The sequence below is a fragment of the Pleurodeles waltl genome, chromosome 10, assembly GCF_031143425.1.
Source record: "Pleurodeles waltl isolate 20211129_DDA chromosome 10, aPleWal1.hap1.20221129, whole genome shotgun sequence".
Lineage (NCBI taxonomy): Eukaryota > Metazoa > Chordata > Amphibia > Caudata > Salamandridae > Pleurodeles > Pleurodeles waltl.
In genome coordinates this window covers 603,235,259-603,251,964 of record NC_090449.1, presented here as the reverse complement: position 1 = coordinate 603,251,964, position 16,706 = coordinate 603,235,259, and the positions used below count along the sequence as shown (strand labels likewise).

The 16,706-nt window shown below is 47.9% G+C and overlaps 1 protein-coding gene across 1 annotated transcript in view; it reads right to left on the bottom strand.

Annotated features, from left to right (window-relative positions):
* LOC138261748 (solute carrier family 22 member 13-like) overlaps positions 1 to 16,706 on the bottom strand; it is a 394,165-nt gene that overhangs the window by 101,182 nt on the left and 276,277 nt on the right. The window lies entirely within an intron of this gene.

Sequence of the window (16,706 nt, the reverse complement as noted above, 5' to 3'; positions counted from 1 at the left end):
CACCAGCCCTGCATCTACTGTGACCATAGTGCAGGGCTATTGGAGTCCACCAGATCCTAGGGCAGGAACATCGGCCAGCAGCAAGGGGACAGCCAGCCCCCCCCCCCTGGGAAGAGGACAAAGAAGAAAAAGGCCCAGCGCGACAAGCCTGAGACGGCTGCCACCAAGGACAGTAGCCTTGCCCCGTCACCAGCAAGGGCCACAGAGCTCCAGCGAAGGAGGGCAAGGGCAGCAGGGCGGAGAAGTCAGGCAGCAGGCGAGCTGCCCAGGAGGGCCCCACCAGCCCCATACCGGGTGTGACGGACGACACCCACGGGCCCAGGACTCCATCACAGGAGGGCGCCGCGACCGCAAGTTCGGATGGTGAATGAGCGGGAAGTCTTGCCCAGGTCTGGCTCCCTAGACACACAGGACAAGCACCGCTGAACGGGCCCCGGCGGGACGAGAACCGCTGAACAGGGCCCCGCCGGGAGGAGCACCGCTGAACAGGGCCCCGCCTGGGCAAGAACCGCTGAACGGGCCCTGCCGGGACAAGAACCGCTGAACAGGCCCCGCCGGGAGGAGCACCGCTGAACAGGGCCCCGCCGGGAGGAGCACCGCTGAACAGGGCCCCGCCGGGACAAGAACCGCTGAACAGGGCCCCGCCGGGAGGAGCACCGCTGAACAGGGCCCCGCCGGGGCAAGAACCGCTGAACGGGCCCCGCTGGGACAAGAACCGCTGAACAGGCCCCGCTGGGACAAGAACCGCTGAACGGGCCCCGCCGGGACAAGAACCGCTGAACGGGCCCGCCGGGAGGAGCACCGCTGAACAGGGTCCCGCCGGGAGGAGCACCGCTGAACAGGGCCTCGCCGGGAGGAGCACCGCTGAACGGGCCCCGCCGGAACAAGAACCGCTGAACGGACCCCGCCGGAACAAGAACCGCTGAACGGGCCCCGCCGGGACAAGAACCGCTCCACTGGGCCCTTCATCTCAAGCACCGCTCCGCTGGGCCCTTCCTGTCAAGCACCGCTCCGCTGGGCCCTTCATCTCAAGCACCGCTCCGCTGGGCCCTTCATCTCAAGCACCGCTCCGCTGGGCCCTTCATCTCGAGCACTGCTCCGCTGGGCCCTTCCTGTCGAGCACCGCTCCGCTGGGCCCTTCCTGTCGAGCACCGCTCCGCTGGGCCCTTCATCTCAAGCACCGCTCCGCTGGGCCCTTCATCTCAAGCACCGCTCCGCTGGGCCCTTCATCTCGAGCACCGCTCCGCTGGGCCCTTCATCTCGAGCACCGCTCCGCTGGGCCCTTCCTGTCAAGCACCGCTCCGCTGGGCCCTTCATCTCAAGCACCGCTCCGCTGGGCCCTTCCTGTCAAACACCGCTCCGCTGGGCCCTTCATCTCGAGCACCGCTCCGCTGGGCCCTTCATCTCAAGCACCGCTCCGCTGGGCCCTTCCTGTCAAGCACCTCTCCGCTGGGCCCTTCCTGTCAAGCACCGCTCCGCTGGGCCCTTCATCTCAAGCACCACTCCGCTGGGCCCTTCATCTCAAGCACCGCTCCGCTGGGCCCTTCATCTCAAGCACCGCTCCGCTGGGCCCTTCCTGTCAAGCACCGCTCCGCTGGGCCCTTCATCTCAAGCACCGCTCCGCTGGGCCCTTCCTGTCAAGCACCGCTCCGCTGGGCCCTTCATCTCGAGCACCGCTCCGCTGGGCCCTTCATCTCAAGCACCGCTCCGCTGGGCCCTTCCTGTCAAGCACCGCTCCACTGGGCCCTTCATCTCAAGCACCGATCCGCTGGGCCCTTCATCTCGAGCACCGCTCCACTGGGCCCTTCATCTCAAGCACCGCTCCGCTGGGCCCTTCATCTCAAGCACCGCTCCACTGGGCTCTTCATCTCAAGCACCGCTCCGCTGGGCCCTTCATCTCAAGCACCGCTGGCCCATTGACAGTGCCGGTTCTGTCGAGCAGGGCTTCAGGAAGCACTCGGGGCACCATGCCTCCTCCAATAACAGTGGAGTCGGTAATCCATCTGATGGACTGTGGCTTTGCACCCCCCAGGATGGGACAGTGGGCATGGAGGCCCCTCGTGGATCTGGCGTCGTGGACTCATGTGGCTGAGGTGCCCCCCCTTCCCTTCCCCCTGAGGTGCCTGTAGTTTTATCATCTGATGCCCCTGCAGTGTTCTCTCCAATGGTATCTGGTCTCCTGTGTGGGCGTTGCCCATGTGTTTGTGCACATTGGCCCACGGACTATGGAACTTTGACGGAATGTGCCGGACTTTTTGCCTATGGATATGTTCATTCCTTATTTTTGTATCTTTTATATGGCATATTTGCCATTCCTTCAATGGAGCTATTTATACATATATTTTATCGAACATTTCAATTGTGTTTTTGCATTGTTCCGGGGGGTTTGTATGGTGTCACTCTGACTTGTTGGTCGGCATTGGGGTGTAGGTATTTGTGGTGGGGGGGGGGTGTATGGCGCATGTGTGTGCCCGTAAGCTTTTCTCCTCCCCCCTCCCCTGTGTCGTAGGTGCAGTACTCACCGTTGTCGTCTGCGCCGGCGTTCGTACTCCTGGTAGATGAGCAGGTAGACAATAGCTGGTAGGATGTGTAATTCGGGCTCCATGCTGTCCTCCGTCCTCGTGGACTGTGTATAGGTGAGCGTTTTCCCGTTCGTAGTCTGTTTCCGCCGTGTTTTTATCGGCGGGGCTCCCACCCCGGAAAAGGTGGCGGATTGGTGAGTTGTGATAGGGTGGGCGGTACATTGTCTGCCGCCTGCCTGTTGGCGGTGACCGCCGCGCTGTTTGTCGGTCCCGCCATGGCGGTCGGAGTGTTAATGTGGCGGCCTGTGTTGGCGGTTCCCGCCAGAGTTAGAATACCATTTTTTAGACCGCCGGCCTGTTTGCGGGTTGGCCGCCGCTTTATCACCGACCGCCAGGGTCAGAATGACCGCCACAGTGTCTGAATCCCACAAAGGTTACTGAGGTGTTATCATATATTGACAACAGCTACATTACAGATAGTAACTTAGCTCAAAACCTGTCTGGTATAAATTCAATTTTAAGAAATCAAAAATCACATATCTTAAGGTGATTCTTGGATAAGAGGGTAAAGGATTTGCACCTGATGTCTTGCAGAAGCATGCTACTTTACAATCTCCAAACACATCACGAAAGTTATAAGCCCTGATGTGGTTTCTTAACCTTGGAATAGTTTGTTTGCCACACTATGCTGAGCAGTATAAAGCCATTATACGAGTTGGTTAGTCCGACTTTTTCCTGTAAAAAAGTGGACAAAAATGCGCACAACAATTTTACGTGGACTGCAAGTAGAAGTTAGAGACCAGTGCCTATATTTACAGACAATTTGCGCCGGTTGCATCACAAATATGAAGCAAGCCAATACAATTGTTTTGAGCTGGAAAACTGCCTAAAAGTAAAGCAAAGTAGCACAACGAACTGCTTCGAGTTTCTCCGCTTCATGGGGGCATTCCATGGGTGGTATTTGGGCATTCCCATGCAACCATCCTTTGTTTTTAATGCAAAACCGTATCTACTAACAATAATTAGTCAGGAGTTTGCACTAACAAATAATGCTTCTTTGAAACAGGTATTAAATGAGAAATTATTTTATTTCCTCAAACTGTTCCCACTTTCATGTATGCTGCAATGCACAACACACATCGGAAATTGGAAAAGTTGGAAAGATAGTCATGGTGTTTCGTACTGGATGGGCACCCTTCCAGCACAAAATGTATGCAATACTCATGCAGACACTTTTGAACTGGTGTGCAAAGGTGGGAGCGTGGCACTCAGCTGCCTGATTGTGAGCCGCCAATAAGGAGAGAGCAGGATAGTGCCATGTCTCTGTAGATATAGTGCTTTCCTGCTCTATGCCTGTCATGCAACATAACACAGCAACCTTAGTTGCTTTGCTGCATTCCGTGACACCTTTGTAAATCTGCCTAAATCTTTACAGAGGAACCTAAGACACACCTAGTAATTGGAATTGTCATAAGCACTTCAGGATACACATAAGAAGTTTAAAATGAGAGACAAATGACTCCCATTGCATAAAGATCACACTTGTATCTCTCTGCAGAGGAAACAATGTATTGCTTTCTACTGAGAATATTCTCACTACGGTACAAACAGCTATAATGAAGGAGTGTCCTCTGGCATTGAGGAAACAAATAATTATAGTTTTTCCTATGCCCACATTGGGAGCAGCAAAAAAGCTAGTATTCGTAATGTGCATGCTCGACATTTGGCAGTGTCCTTAAATACCACTGATGTAAAATTTAAATATGAACCAACACTTTGTACTCAGAAATTCTTGCAATAAACATGAAACATTCCAAAAACTCCACATTTTTTACCCATACATGAGTATAAAAGAGAGTTCTACATAGACAGCTTGGCACAGCCTGTGATTGTGACTGCTTGTGCTGCAGTGCAGTGAGTTTTTGAAGATGATGACTTCAAAGCACAATGCACACACACAAATGTTCTTGATGAGTCCAGTTCACTGCTAACAGAAATACACACTCTACTACTGGCTCTTCAGAAGACTGATCCATCAGCCCCCACCAGTGGTGGCTGCCAAATATGAAGAGTTGTGGGGTGGACAAAATTATCATAACTAAATTAATGCTTACGTGCATTTCATTATCATTTTAAAGGTAATGGACCTCATTATGATATTGGTGGTAAAAACCACCTACAGCCGCGGTGACGGCCACCAAAAGACCATCGCTGCGGCTACCAGCTTTCCGCCGTATTATGACCTCAGCCGGATTTCTGCCAGAAGAATGGCGGAAATCTGGCTGTGGCCATGCCGGCGGATGGCGGTAAGGTGGCGCTGCTGCCACCAGCAGTGCCACGCCAGTAGACCACTGCCAATCGTATTATGACCCATAGTACGGCCTGGCGGTGTTCTGCTGGCGGACGCTGCTGCTGGCAGCAGCGCCCTGTCCCATCTCCTGCCGGAGGACCCCCTGAACACAGGTAAGTGGGTGCACCGACAGGGGAGGGGGTTGGGGGTGTTGTGTGTGTGTGTGTGGGGGTGTGTGAATGTTTGTGCATGCGTGTAAGCGGGTGTGTGTTTCATTTTGAATGTGTGTGCATGTATGGAGATGTGAGTGTGTGTATGTTGTGTTCTGTGAATGCGTGTCTACGTGTATGTATGAAAGTGTGTGCAGATGTGTGTGTGAATGATGTATGCATGCGTGGATGCATGTGGGAATGGGCGTGTGTATGCATGTGTGTGTGTGTATGAAGGGGGCGTGATTGTAGGGGGGTTGGAGAGGGAGGGGGTTGGGGGTATATGGAGAGGGGGTGGGGGCGGGGAAGACCTCTATCAGTGACAGGGAAGGGATTCCCTGTCACTGATAATGCCCACTGGTATGGTTTTCGTGGCGGTAAGGAAGCCAAGGAAACCATGGCAGTAGGCAGGGTCATTATTCCGCAGGCGGTACAGTGATGGCCGCCAGGCTGGAGATTGATACCGCTGTGGCGGTCAGTGTGGTACATTGGCGGTTTGGCTGCAGCCAAACTGCCAATGTCATAATATGGTGGAAAGTACCGCCAGCCCGTTAGCAGAACTTTCCACCATATTACCGCCAACCTCCAGGGTCATAATGAGGGCCAAAATGTTTAACTTCAAAACAGTAATTTAATGCATGTTGGTGATCTAGGGCATACAAACACACATAAAATACATAAAAAAGAAAATAAAAGTCACTTAACTTGCTGCACGTCCTCGCTCCAGTCTCGGTGCAGGCATAGCTAACTCCCCTAACCAATCCTGGCACTGCTCTCATGCTGTTAACCATCATGAGAGAAGCACTAGGATTAGATGGAGCAGGCTCTCGCATAGATTCAAAGTGCACTGGAGACCTGTGCTTGCTAAGAACCCAGCTGTCTAAGACAGCTGGGTCAAGAGGTTTCAAGTGCACCTCTGGCTGGGCGTCCCAAGACAGCCGGCTAAAGAGACATGCACGCTTTAAACTTAAAGTGCTCAGCCCACCACTCTCTGCTGCTGCTACACAGCAGCGGCCTGTCCCATCCAGACACTCGGCTACGAATTTGGGTTGGCTGATTTCATGAAAAATAAAATGACAATAATACTTATTATCATTTTATTTTTCATCTGGGGGCATTTTAGTTAATGGGGTGGTGCTCCTTCACCCTAATGGAGGAGCTACCTCTGGTCTCTACACTTACTGTGCTGATCTCAGCATTCAGTGTACAAGGTCTGCAATGTACAGTTACTGCACTGGCGTTTAAACGGATTCAGAGATTTAAAGGGGAAGTCAATATAAAGTGAACAACTGTGGGGAAAGGTAGTTCATAAAAGACTTGCAGTGCCTAGAAGCAATAGGAGCTTTTCATATCTTTCATTCAGACAACAGTCTTGCGTTTATGGATGCTATGTCTGCTCTAGGAGTATGACTGCTATATTCACACCCTTTTCACCCAGAATTGAATGGGATATTAGCCATTATGGGGTTCAGAAAGCACTAAATAATTTTCCTAAATGAGGATTAGGTGGTCACATCACATACGAATTACTCTTTGGAGTACCAATCGTGTGACAATCATGATTTCCCCTGGAAAGGTTGCACAGCTGGAAACCAAATGTCCTTATCCTATTTCATGATTAGTGGCCTGATTTAATGTTTCATTGCCTTGATGGAGGGGCCGCCCGCCTAATTTAGAAATGTCTTCTGGCCCAGCAGACATTTCCAGCATGGACAGGAACCACCATGAGAGCGGTTCCTATCAATGCATTTGAATAATAGAGAAACTAGGGACGTTATTCAGCATTTTGCATGCAATGATAGCTGTCTGGATGCAGAATTAAAAGGAAATCAGGTTACATCCTCTATCTGACAAGGTTATTGATAACACTGAACCCAGACCACACCCTACTGACCACAAACACTCAGAAAAATCTGCAGTTTCAAAAGTCACTAAATTAACATGAAAGGCTACCAGAACAACATTCAATACTCCTGTAGACTGTCTATCCTTGCTACATCAACCAACAAGCAACAAATTAGTGACCAGGGCATTGAGTGGTACTGAGGAAGGTCCCAGCTTGGAAAGGAAAATTCAGGCAATAATTCCTCCATGCCTGAGAGTGTTACACGTCAGAATTGCACAGAACATTTATCAAGGAAGAGTAAAAAAAGCTTTAAAAACTGTTCGAAAAGGACACAACAAAGCTTATAGTAATATTGCAACCTTATTTCCACAAACACTTAGATGGTTTGCTGTCACAGTAACAAAACACTTGGAAACAAAAATAATGGCCTAGGATGTGAAGCACAATACTCAAACCATGCAACCAGGGCAGAAAGAAAATTGAAGAGTCAAACAACACCACAGTTTTCTTCAAAAGCAGTGATACTGCAGGCAGATCTGCCACTAGAGGTAAGACTATCTGTAACCAGTCAGAAGAGTGAAGAAGGAACTGAGGGAAGATAGAATTATTACTGACAAAGCGACAAAAACAGAATATAATGGCCTTGGGAAGGCTGACAGCCCCCAAGTTAATCTGACCAGCAAATGTCTTCATCTACTGGCAAAGCAGAAATTGGATGTGGAAACACAATTTGATCTATTGCAGTTAAATGTGGACGTTACTTCTCAGCTTACAAATGTTGCAGCAAAGGGTGAGTCAGAAATTGCTACTTACAGCTCATGGCCCAATAGCCTGGCTCAGCAGTCTCTTTTCAAGCTTCTAATAATACAAATCAAGATAACATTGTCTGCTTGGACAATAGATTAAGCAGCATATTTACAAGCCCGGTGCAGCGTCAGTGTGTCACTTTTTGTGATGCAGTGGCGATGTATAGTGCAGACCCATATCTACAAGACCACACAAAGCCACTTTGCATGGCCTTTCATGGTTTTGAAGATATTTTGCAAGGCAACGCAGCACAAGTCGCTGTGTTGCCTTACACTGCATCAGGGATGTGTACCAAGAGCATTGTGATGGGTGTTCCCACACACCACTCATGGGCTTTGACACATTCACAGATTTACAAGAATCTGTAACCTGCCTCCCCCGAAAGGAAGACAAACTGACCTGACTTGTCCCTGGCCTCCTTGTGCAGCATGTGCCTGCTCACTGGTGAGCGTACATACCTGATTCAACCGGTGGACTTGGGAACAGATACCTTTGGTGCAGCCCCCTGGTGTTAGCTGCATTTGAGGTCCATCGGATGTCCCCGGAACTGACCGTCCTGGCCTACAATGATGGGGAAGCCTAAAACCATCAAATCATTGCCCAGTAGTGCTGGGGAGACAACGGCAACTCTCCAAACTCACTTCACTCAATTAGAAAAGGTGCTACAGGCCATCTTGGACACAAAAACCTCTCTGAAAACCTGGGTTGACACTGTCTCACCAGATGTGTACTTGCTACGAGTTGACCACCGCCAATAAAGGATAAAGTGAATGATACAGAGTCCACACTAGCCACTGTGCGACTGACAGTGCAAGACTTACAGGAGAAACTGCAAACGGTGGAGGAGGAGGTCACCCACCTTCCCCAAAGGGGCCTTGCGTGGAATTGTTCCTGGAGAAATGGCTGGTGAAGACAGTCCTTGAGGGTAGAATACCTCAATTATTTTCCAGAGAATGAGCCTATCAAACACCGGACAGGCCCCCTCTGCAAGGCACACCGCCTCACTCCATCATAGCTCTCACCCTCAGTTAAGGGGATTGAGATCTACTCCTGAAAAGGTTTCACACTAAGGGCTCTTGGCAATATGAAAATGCAACAATCACAGCATATCCGGAATTCACAGTTGACGTGCAGCACCGCTGGTGCTCCTACGCCAAAGTCAAACAATGGCTCAGAGAGCTGGAAATTAAATATGCCCTTTTATTTCCTGCAAGCCTTAAAGTGATCAATGGTGAAATTACCCACATATTCCACTCACCGGAAGATGTCTGGACTTGGCTTTATGCTAAGGGACTTGTGCATGACCCACCTGAAGGGTCAAGTGATGGAAGCTGGCTAGTGACCAAGACATGAGGATGTAAATGTAGATCAATTAAAGTGAAACCAACCACAGATAAAGTGGCGGTGGAGCAAGCCCGAGCGGTATCTGAAGTTTTGCTCCACAACACAAACTCCTTTGCTCTTCTACATACTTAACACCTATCAGAGTCAGGATTGGACTTGGTGGCTCACTTTAATTGACTACTGGGGTTCTCCAGAGCCCGAAGTTCACCCCGCGGTCAGCAGATGACCTGTGAAGTGGATTTTCCAGCACATGGGGGAGGTGGCACAGTGAGGTCTAACTACTATTAGGTTTGATTCCTTCCAAAGGTAAGCCACACTGTCTGGGGGGGCTAGATACCACATGCTCTGATATGGACCCACACCACAGTAAAAGGTGAACATTGACATTCTCGTGCTCCACACAGTGACTCTAGGATGGCCAAGTTTTGCCTGTTTTATTTTCTTGTTCCTTTCTGGTTGTTATTCTGGCACACCTGGCCGGGAACTTTCACGTCATCTGATCGGGGGTAGAATACATCTGTTTTGTTATGTTACATTGCTTTATATTTGTTTACATGAAGCCAGTATACATATACAGAGAATCATGAAAGGCGTTACGGGGATGAGGGCGGCCAGGCTTCTGTTACTGAACAATTGTGCATGCTGGTTGTGTTTGATTTGTCCATTACGATCCGTTAACGTGTACATCTCTGATTACACTTCCTTGTGGGTACACACACTGAAATGCTTCCACCACTATACAATGTGGTGAGGTGGAAAGTCCAAGGTATGGTGACCCAATCCAAGCACTACTGTATCCAAGACTACCTCAAACGCCAGTGCAACGCACATAGCTATCTTACAAAAGACACATTTAACAGTGGTAGAACTAAAAAAAGGTCTGTACTAAATGGGGGAACAGGTGTATGGCCCGTCAGCTTCCGCATATGCTCGAATTATGCTAATTTGGATTGCACCGGGGGTCCCATATGTAATGGAGTGTCATAACACAGATGCCGGAGGGAGATATGTGATTTTAGAGGGCCACCTGGGCAGGGTGCAGCTCATACTTGTAGGAATCTACCATCCCAACACTGATCAGACACATTTGTTCTACAGGATTACACCTGCACTCTTCCACAGCCCAGCGGCACCGAGTCTTTGGGGTGGGGTCTTTAATTGTGTGCCTGACGTTGCTTTGGACAGATCTATAGCCCCACTCCCGGGCACAGCGTGGAATAGGGTAACACAATACTTTCATCAATGGCTGATGCAATAGCGAGCATATGATGTGTGGTGCTTAGGTCATCCAACAGTCTGTGAATACTCCTTTTATTCACCAGTCCACAATCTCCACACTTCACTTAATCCGATCCTTTGCACCTATTTGCTGATGCCTATGATCACTAGGACGGAATACCTGGCCCGCATGAATTCGGACCACCTCCCACTGCATGTAGGCTTGCACTAGGGTGGGCCATGCATACACATCCCCACGTGGCACCTACAAATGGAACCTTTGTTAAACGCCCCCTTTGTGGAGTATCTTTCCTCCTGAATACTTCAATACTTTGAATGAACAAAGTATCCACCCCACACTGAGCTACAGAATAGGATGCTCACAAGGTGGTGTTAATTTATCACTGCATTACTGCTACTGTGGTGGTTCGACGCACACTATGTGATGACTTATTGAAAGTGGAAGTGGAACTGATGCCCTTGGAGAGGGAGGTAGCTGCACAGGGTATGGGGACTGAGCACCTCTGGCATTTGTGTGCACAACACAGGGAGGCGAAGACGAGACTTAGTAGGCATGACTACAAATATCAGCTTACTAGACAACATGCAGAAGGCGATGGCTCAGGTAGATTGCTAGCGTAGCTACTTAGGGAAACTCAACAACACACTCTGATCTGTGCAATCTGGCACAACAATGGCTCATTGGCCACGACACAGACGTACATCAATGATGTGTTTTGTGACTATTACTGCACACTATATGGGGATGTTACACCCCTAAACCTGATTTGCTACAGAGATTTTTATCTGGCATCACGCTCCCTGTTTGTCCCCCCTCCAAAAGGCAGTTCCAGATGAACCACTTCAAATGGGGGAAGTCAAAACGACTATTACCCAAATAGCCAGGAACAAAATCCCAGGCATAGACGGGCTGGCCATTGAATACTACACCACATTTTTGGCACATTTAGCTCAGCCCCTCTTAGAGGTGCTCAGTGAGGCCCGCTCTCGTGGCTGGCTACCGGATTCAAAACGTGAAGCATTGATAGTTGTTCTACCTAAACCGAGGAGAGGCCCCCTGGATGTACGATCATACTGCCCATTATCCCTCTTAAATCTTGATTGCAAGGTTTTCAGTAAGGTGGTAGTCAAAAGGTTGCTTCCTGTGATTGGGGCCCTGGTCCCTAAGGAGTAATTAGGTTTTATACCAGGTTGCAGCACCTTCCTCAATATTCACCATATATTACGGATTATTCATGACACTCTTGGAGGCATACAGTAGGATAGCGGTGTCTCTTAACATAAAAAAACCTTCGATACCCTGTGCTGGGACTTCTTGATGGCCACGCTACACCGCATGGGCTTTGGTGAGGGGTAATGGGGTGGGTACGTACTCTGTATTCAGACCCAGTGGCCAAAGAGAGAACGGGGCAACTAATATTGGATAGCTTTCCGTTTCTGCGAGGCACGAGGCAGGGATGCCCACTGTTGCTCTTAACGGTTGCGATGGAGCCTTTGGCTTGCCATTTGCAAATACAGGAACGGGACTTGTGAATACCAGAACTTGAAATCTACCACATTATCTCTTTGTATGCAGACTATTATCTGATCTATCTAGATGATGTTGCGATCTCGCTGCCGGATCTGATGTGCCTGTTGAACAAATTCAGGGCAGTATCTGGCCTCAGGGTCAACTGGCCCAAATCTTGTTTTTTTCTCTGATGCCCAATCTGGACCCTTATAGGGACACCTCCCCAGAACATCGCCTGTAGTGCTGTTCTGATACATTAAAACATCTCGGTGTCCAGATTTATGATACCATCCGGGCCCTGGAGGAGGGCAGTGTGGGGAGGGCAGTGAGATCAATGAATGGCTCCCTTCCCTTCTGGTGCTTATTCCCTCTGTCCCCGATGGGACGTGTGGCGATTGCCAAAATGTTAGTCCTCCCCTGTTTATTGTATTTTTTCTCTGCCTTGCCGATAGTACTCCCCAGAAGTTTCTTCTAGGAGCTGAATGACCTTCTCTTGCACTTAATATGGGGCACAGGACATCAATGGGTGGCGCTATCTATTGCAGAATGCCTGTTCCCCGTGGGGGGTATAGGCGCCCCTAATTTCAAATTATACTAAGCGGCAGGCTCTCTACAGTGGCCTCTTCACTGGTTGGACGTTCATCCCACTGCTGAGTGTATTGCTATCCTCTCAAGGGTTGGCATGGTGAGCATCTATACCAGGCTATCAGACCACACTTGCCTGCCTTAAAGAGATTCTAGCTTGATGCAGAGGCAAGGGCGTGTTGGAGGCGGTTCAAACACAGCAGAGCATCCGCTATACCTTATTCGACCTCTATTTCACTGACTCAATTGCCAGGCATACAGGGCCTAGCTGGTCAACATGACCTGACGCCATGGAGGACTGAGGGGATTGATTCAGTGAGCGTTTTTTTCCAATACAGCATTTCGATATCCTTTGAGGACATAATGAATACATACAATATGACAGTAGGGCATTTCCTGACATACCAAACCATTAAACATGTTATGTGAACTACATGGGGGGCTGGAGAGACGGAGCCACCCCACTCACTTCCCCTTCGAGTCCTCCTCACATATGGTGGTGTGCACTGGGTCATTTCACTTCTATATGGGTCCCTGCCATCTGACTGTCTGGCTGATGACAGCAAAGCGCAGAACGTAATGGAACAAAGTGATTCCCAACCACCTGTCTGACCAGGTCAGGACACGAGTGCTCCAAAGACTTAAAGAAGTCTCTCATAACCCCCAATTCGACTTCTTACAACTTAATTATCTGCACCAAGCAGATCTCTCCCCCAACATATCAAGAGAATGTACCCCGCCTCTGTGCTAGAATGTGTGAGGTGTAGACTGGCAGAGACTGGGTTCTAGCATATGGTGTATGACTGTCTACAACACATGTGGGTTGAGATTCAAGGGTGACAAACACCTGCACCGCTTTATTGATTTAGCATTTGTCCTCTTCAAAAGACAGATTGCGATGCAATGGAAAGCCCTGTGGTTCCAGATGCTAGCAAATGGCTGACCACGTTACTACATTGGGCACAAGAGGAATCAAGCGTGTTGCACTCTCTAAATGCCACAGGTGGGAGTAGGAGGTGGGATTTGGGATGTATGTATTACAAACACTGAAGCCAAAAACAATATGTGCCTGCCCTGAAATGGCTGATTCAGGCCCACAGATGTATGTATGCTCTATCATAGATGGGCACGTGTGGCTCATACATACCCGCTACTTGGCTGCAATCACCCATGACAAGTCATCAGTAACGCACACCTGCGTTTCCACCTTGTGATCACTGACACCACTAAACACTACCGGCTACTGGACACTATCCAAGCATCACTTGTCCCCTCCCATGATGGCACTGTGTCATTGATGCTAAACCTCTTGTCATGTGGCTTTATATTGATTTAAGTATTGTATTGGTGATAATCGTAATTGCTATGTACGGTGCCACACAAAATGTTACGTATCTGGCTTCACCTTTGGTTGTTATTGCAAACTTAATAAAAACAGATTTAAAAAAAATACATGGGCACATGTAACTTCTAAAACAAGTGTAAATGTGCATTTTTACTCCTGCAAATATAACTTAAAGTGTAAACATGAAACGTGAAAAATGAATACATGTAAGCATTTTTAATGACCATTAGTATACACTTGTAGAAGTCTTTAGTCTTTGTAACAGTTATATTTCATTCATGCATTTAAATGGTCACACACGTTAATATTATCATTAAAAAAATTATAATAATTATAATAATGATTTATCTTATGGTAAGACTCGGTCAGCTGAACCAAATTGTTACCTTGAATGAGATGCATGCTTCTGCGCATCACAACTCGATATGCGTTGCTTTACTGCACTTAACCCTACTGCATGATTTAGTCTACTCTTTGGATAAAGGATATTCGCTGTCTGGCCTTTGTCAAATTTTGAGCTCAAGTAACCTCTTTACATCTCTGGGAGTTCTGACCATATATACAACTCTTACTTTTTTTACTTGCATTATATACTCGGTACAGGACCCAATGACACCATTGTTATGTTGTAGATCCATTTTAGTTTGCTTGAGTACAGGAGTTTAGCTTAACCTCGGCTTGCAGGCCTGTGCCTTTCTTACCTAGATACACATGATCTGTTCTATTATTAATCTTTTATTCATTTTAACAGTACTTGCAGTTCCTGCATTTTATAAGAAATGTTTTTATGTTATAATCAGTTGCCATTCCTCGAAAGCATCATTATCATTGATGCACGTATTGAATTGTCATCATGTCCCTCTGCTTCACAGAATATGAACATGTCAGGCATTTTTGTTATGGTATTGATGATCCAAGTTTGCGCACACAATCTAACACTTAGGTACATTCCCACATCAGGATATCTGCACAAACAATAACATGGGCCTTATATAAACACTCTGTCAGACCAAGGTCATTGGAGGGGATTCCACCCAGGATCTTCCATCTACATTGTGAGTCATTTTGCAGCAGACCTCAGCCTTTGCGTCTCTACATCACTTGAGTTGAGGACTGGAGGCTGACCTTGTTCCAAAGTAATGGGGGCGCTTCTCATAGACATGGTTTGGGCAGATTAGGTTTATCAGACCTTGCTCTCTTTAGGGTAGACAATACGCTTTTAGGGAGGAGTGCTGTATTCATTTTTATTGCAAACTGTTAGGATTGTCCATATTCACATTGCTCATTTTCACAATCCTGATTTTGTCTCTTGCCATTATCCTAATCATTGCAGCTCATGTATTTTACAGTAGATTGCAGTCTTTTCAATAAATATATTGAAAACGTTCGTGCATCTTCTTCTTTGCCTGTGTGTGTGTGTAAGAGACTAATTTCTAACAAGAGAAAAGGGTAAGACTTGTTGCATAACAAATCCCTGAGAGGATATCAGGGTCCATGCGCTAAGCTGCCAGAAATGACCTTTACTGTTCATGTTTTTGGGTGAGGTGCTGCTAGACAGCCAGGAGGGTTGGCCCGACAGTTACCAACTGTAGCGGGAAAAACTTAGGGCCAGATGTAGGTAGGTCCGAGATTGTGACTCGGAAATTGCAAGTCTGTCTGACTCGCAATTTCCGAGTCGCAATCTCGGATGCAGAACGATGTCTCAGACACCGTCTGCGACTCGCTATGGGGTCGCAAAAGACCCACCTCATCAAAATTCATGAGGTGGGTCGCATTTTGCGACCCCATAGCGAGTCCCTGCACTCACAGGGATGGTGGCCTGCTGAAGTCAGCAGACCTCCATGTCTGTGACCGCTTTTTAAATAAAGCAGTTTTTTTTTTCCATTTTGCAGCCCGTTTTCCTTAAAGGAAAACGAGTTGCAAAATGAAAAAATACCGAAACCATTTGGTTTCGTTTTTTCAGAGCAGGCAGTGGTCCATAGGACCACTGCCTGCTCTGAAAAAATATTTTTGTCGACATTCACAAAGGGCAAGGGGTCCCATGGGGACCCTTTCCCTTTTGCGAATGAGTTACCACCAGTGTGACACTGGTGGTAACTGCGAGTTACTTTGCGACCGCATTCACGGTAACAAAGCAATTGTGAATTGCGATGCGAGTCGCAAATAGGAAGGGAACACCCCTTCCTATTTGCGAGTCGCATTCCCAAATTGCAAGTCGGTACCGACTCGCAATTTGGGAATGAGCATCGCGTTAGGCTGTTTGCATGGCGCAAACTGCGATTTTCGCAGTTTGCACCATGCAAACGGCTACCTACATCTGGCCCTAAGTCACCTACAATCAGAGTTGCCGCCACCCCTAATCCAGCAGTCTCATGCAGATAAAAGGGTCCTTACGACAGTTACACATATCTTTTTCCTTTTGAATGATGTGATATCTTACCTCTAGCACATTGAAGGAGGATACTGATGCAATATTTCGGCTTGTTCCTTATCCTCCCCCCTTTTCCACTTTTTGCCACCTTTTGATGATATCATGTCCCTGTGATTACCATTGGGCCCCTGACATGGTTAAGAATATGTATGTATGAACTTATTTACTCCTATGCACGGATGTGTGGCATCGACCTCTGTCTGGTTTCAAATGCTATGGAAATTGATTTTTCCAATATTGATGCACATTGGGTTTTTGTCTATCATATTTTTTCATCTTGGTTCATTTTATCGCACATTTATTCTTCTCTTTTGATCACAACTACTGTTGTTTGGGTTGGACTACCATGGGTTTTATTTGACTTTCAGGGACGTTTTCTTTCTTTTGGCTCCTTTGCCACACGATAACCCTCATCATAGTGAGCATAATTCTTCCTTCAAAGACCTAATTTCAGGAATCAACACCACTAATAGCCATTTGACAATAGATGAGCAGCTGAACACTCACAAGTTTTCATTAGTTATCACCAGTGATAAAATGGTCACTGCGGTAAATGCATCAAAAACAATTAAGCCACC